The sequence below is a fragment of the Miscanthus floridulus genome, chromosome 8, assembly GCF_019320115.1.
Source record: "Miscanthus floridulus cultivar M001 chromosome 8, ASM1932011v1, whole genome shotgun sequence".
NCBI classification, from domain to species: Eukaryota; Viridiplantae; Streptophyta; class Magnoliopsida; order Poales; family Poaceae; genus Miscanthus; species Miscanthus floridulus.
The window spans coordinates 151,723,693-151,728,678 of record NC_089587.1 but is presented as its reverse complement, the minus strand read 5'-3'; positions in this window follow the sequence as shown (position 1 = coordinate 151,728,678).

Sequence of the window (4,986 nt, the reverse complement as noted above, 5' to 3'; positions counted from 1 at the left end):
GAGGGGTGATTTTACTCGCTGCAAGAGGTGGCTACAAACCTCCCGGTACTGCCACAAACTTGGCAAGCTCATCGGGCGATGCTCTAGCTGGCTAGGAGTCAAGCTCCAAGAGTAACAAACACAACCACCGACTAAAATATGAACCAAGTGCTCTTTACAGTTTGGGAATCAATGGAGCTGCTCTCTAATAGAGTTTTGGACCCTTTTCCTTCTAGGATTGATGGGGAGATCAATGGATTTGCTTGGGGGTTGAGGTCAACAATGGAGTGAGAGAGAGCTCCTGCTCTGTTTTGAGTGTGCTGAAGTGAGAAAGAAGAGGCAGGGTTTTTTTGTTGGGGAGGAAGGGGAAAGGTATATATATACCCCCAGCCTCCAACGGTAACTTGAATCGCATATAGCCGTTGGGGAGGAAAGAGAAAGGTATATATATCCCCAACCCTCAACAAACACTGCATCCAAGGGGTCAGGTTAGACGAAGCCCGTGGCCTCGAGGTCGGGTGAGACAAAGCCCACGGCCAAGGGGTCGGGTGAGCCAAAGCCCACAACCAAGGTGTGGGACGAGCCAGAGCCCGCGACCAAGGGGTTAGGCAAACCAGAGCCCTCGACCAAGGGGTCGGGCGAGCCTCTCTTCAAGTGTGGCAGTGCCGCACCATGTAAGACAACAAGGGTAATAGTGAAGTGTAGATTGTCCTGGCTATGAATCTAAGGATGCATGTGGTTGTTTGAGCACTTGGTAGCACATATTAGCTTAAGCATTGTGCCCTCCTTTATAGTACGACTTTTCCTATACTCAAATTCAATATATAAAAGAATTTAAACCTCCTTTGAGTTTGAAGCCATCTACATTTATAATTGGGGGCTCCTCCATTTCGTGTAGCATCCTCGAATATAAATTTCCTACTTGTCATTTCGATAAATCTCATTAGTTCTCTAATTGCGTGGTCATTATCACTAAAACCCACAATTAAGGCTTGATTGCACTTTCAATCTCCCCCTTTTTTGTGATTGATGACAACCCAATTAGAGCTTACAAAAGTTATGAAATAAATACTGAGACTTTCGAGCCATGGGTATAGAGCCTTCTCCTAAGTATGTGAATAGAGAATTGAATTCTCAAATTGGTATAAGAAGCCAAGATTCATATTTTAGTGAAAATGATGGGGCTCCCCCTACATCCATGCTCCTGTGGGGTGTTGCATACTGTATCAGGTATGTAAAACGTAATGCAAATGACAATTTATGTACAACATGGTTTGCTGTTGCAGTTAGGTGCGGTACTGCCGCACTTGCTGTAATAGCACAGAACAGAACAGACTCCACACAATATGTGATACATATAAAGATAGCACAATTGTGATGTAGACTAGGCCTGATCTTCTGATAGGTACGATAGCGTCGATTGGTGGAGACTCGATGTTCATGATCTAGGCTTCGAACCAAGACTGATTTAGACTCCCGCAACTATTACACCACTGCTCCATTGGTTATCAACCACGCGAACGCGATTGACCTCGCCGAGAAGGCTTTCCTGCAAGTGAATCGAGAATACAAGCAAGAACGAGATGAATGCAATCTAAAATTGCAAATAAATATGAGGCTTATGAAAACAAAAAAGAGTTCAAGTCTTTATTTGAAAGGACTAATCGCCATAGGCAAATAAGATCAAGAACTGGGGCCCTGGTTCACAGCAAGCAGCCTTGGCAGCATAGTTGCAGCGAAACGATGTTTGTTTTATGAGGAAATCAAGAACTAAACAAAACCTAAACCCCAAGGAGAGTGACGGCCGCTATTTATAGAGTCTTGGGTGTCACCCCCCAGGACGTGCCCCCTAATGGGCCCAAACATGATACACGGTCCAACGGACCAAAAGACGGTGTCGCAGCACCCTGGCAGATTCTGAATGATGACTTGTTTCGATGATTCCCATTGATTATGAAGTTTTTTGATGTGAAACCACTTGGATTGGCTTCCTTATCAAATTATCTTTGCAACCATATGTGGATCATCAAAAACGGAGTCCGAATGTGTCCTGGGTGACCAGTTTAAGGCAGACTAGTCCTAGAACCCAAGATTGGCTCCAACTTCAGTTGGACTGGGCTTCCACCATGAAAAAGATGAATTGGATGCCCATGCTGGACCTCCTCCTCTTCTCCTTGGCTTGTATAGGACAAAGTAGTGATGTCCTCATCAAATTGTATCACAAGCGACAGCATAGATTAATATATGCCCATATCCCATACAAAGAGTCAAATAGTAGCATTATTTCACAATTTAGAGTTTTGAGCGACTCTCAAACTTTCCACCTAGTGAAGACTAACACTCATCAAATAGGACATAAAGCGCAGCTGCTGACCATGGCGTCAAAAAGTTGTTGACCCCTCTAATTTTCTCCCCCTTTGGCATAACGCACCAAAAAGAGAAGAAAAGAAGAAAGATCAACACCTACTCGTCATCTCCCTGGATGTTCGTCCAATCAATATCATCATCTCCTATAGCCCTAGCACCTTCTGCAGCAGTCCTGGCACCACCATCAGCATCATCATCATCAGAGTCAATACGTGCATGACCCTGATAGTGAGTAGTGGCGGTGTAGCGAGTAGAACGCCTCGACTCCTGTCTTTGATGGTATCCCTCTAGGGTCCCATCCCAATCTGCTGCTCATCCCTGCTGCCCCTCCTCCTCCTCCTCATCCTCATCATCATCTGAATTTATGTCAGAGAGACTCGGAAGGTCATACTGTGGAGGAGGTGGAATAGGAGGAAGTGGTGGAAGGTCGTTTTCACGCTGCTGACGCTGCTCAAGCTATGTCTCATACGCTCTGTCAGCTGCATAGGTGCACTTGCCAAAGATTGCCTTCAATTACTTGTCAAACTTCTTCATCTTGCCTCCTCCATGAGACCTAGAGTAGGAAGACTCAGGGATATCTACATGAGCATGAGAGCTCCCCATTTCCTAAGTAGCTATAGCTGGCTGGGTCCTCTCAATCATGAACATGAGGTAAGGGGCATAGGGCAGCCCCCTCCTCCCATCCTCCACTACAAATCTCAACTCAGTCCACATGAATCTAGGGACATTGAACCTGTCCCCACCTAGAGCAAATCTAGCCAATACATTTCTCACAAAGCCATTAATATCTAAGGCTGCTCCATCCTTTGGGTTGATGGTGTTCCTAATGAGGTTGTTGAGGATGTAATAGAAGCTATGTAGAACACTCCTCTTGCCATCTGTAATCCTTCTAACTCTTCACATGTAATTGATGTCACGGATCTCAGCTTGAGGCTCATCATGAATGTAAGTGTAACATTTGTGCTCCTCCCCAAAGCCAAGAATCTGGCTGAAAGTGACAAAGTTGACTTGGTAGTGCCGACCATCAGTCATCCAGTGAATCTCATCAGAGGTCTGGTCATAGAAGTGTGTGGCATGAAACTTTGCAAGGACCTCCTCATTCCAGTTATATTGGAAACCCATGATGTCTGAAAGCTAAAACCTGTCACAAATTTTGATTACCTTGTCAAACTCAGGCTCGTCCATCTCCTGCATCCCATCCCAATCATTATACTACAAGTTGATGATTTTGGTTTTCTTGGATGCAAGAATGGCAGTGGCATAAAAGTTGGAATGAAACTCATTCCAGAATCTGTAATCAATGCCCAAATCCTTGCGCACTGCATAGGGATTGATCCCCCTTGCCTCTTCCACCCACTTTGAACTCTTGGAATAGTTGACAACTACATGCTGGTGGGAGTCATCTGGAGGTCTCATGATGATCTCACCCTCAAAATCTCTCATGTATCTGCCATCAAACTCAGAGAGATGTTGTGGGGTGTCAGGAATGACATCAGTGGTGCAACCTATCATCTCTAGCCTCTCCTCATCTTCAATGTATTGCTCGTGCTTCCTCCTATCACCAAGTACCATTAGAGCTACACTACTGCCTGCTGCTGTTGTCCTTCCTCGACCACAGCGAGGTCGATCCTTGTATCTGTGCTCATTTATCTTTCTTTCCCCCCTTTGGTCATTATCTCCATGCTCCATCTTGTTAAATGAGGATAGGAGAGGCAAGGGAAGAAACTGCTCGGGCCAGGGGTAGTAGCAGCCATCAACGATGTTGAGGGAGGGTTGGCAGCTATCGTAGCACTGTTAGAGACCAGCAACATGCGGCCAAGCGACGGCGACAGCGCGGGCACGGGCGCAAGAGGAGAGAGAGGCACGAGCATTGGCATCTGGGAGAAGAGAGAGGAAAAGAAGTTACTATAAGCCTAAGGATAAGAGAAAGAATAAATGGGCCCCATAGTAAAGCTGTTTGGGCCGAATCTCAATTGAGATTCAAAGTGTGGCACTGCCGCACGATAGGCACGGCACTACCGCACTCCCCAAAATAGTGGGAGTTAGCTATAATCTATATGACTCTCTCTGAATAAGATATGGACACATATCACCTATATACCATGACCAGAAATAAATAATCAATACAGACCATGAGCATGATACATAAGTTGCCTTTTATAAATCATTTTCATGCACAATATGAAAATTTTCCACTCTTTTGTCTAGATACTAGTTTATCAAACAGAGGCATGCTAAAATTCAAACCACGTTATGAGAATCGAGTATATTTAGCTCACTACACAAAGCACAAAACCTTGACTCATCGAGGGGCTTTGTGAAGATATCGGCTAGTTGCTTTTCGGTGCTCATATGGCGAATTTTGATATCTCCTTTGGTTTCATGGTCTCTCAAGAAGTGATGATGGATGTCTATGTGCTTGGTTCTAGAGTGGCTTACTGGATTGTTTGCAAGCTTAATTGCACTCTCATTGTCATATAATAATGGGATTTTGGTAAAATGACATCCGAAATCACGAAGAGTTTGTCTCATCCAAAGTAGTTGGGCACAATATGCACTGGCCGCAATGTACTCAGCCTCAGCAATGAAAAGGGCTACACAATTTTGCTTTTTAGAACTCCAAGACACTAGGGATCGTCT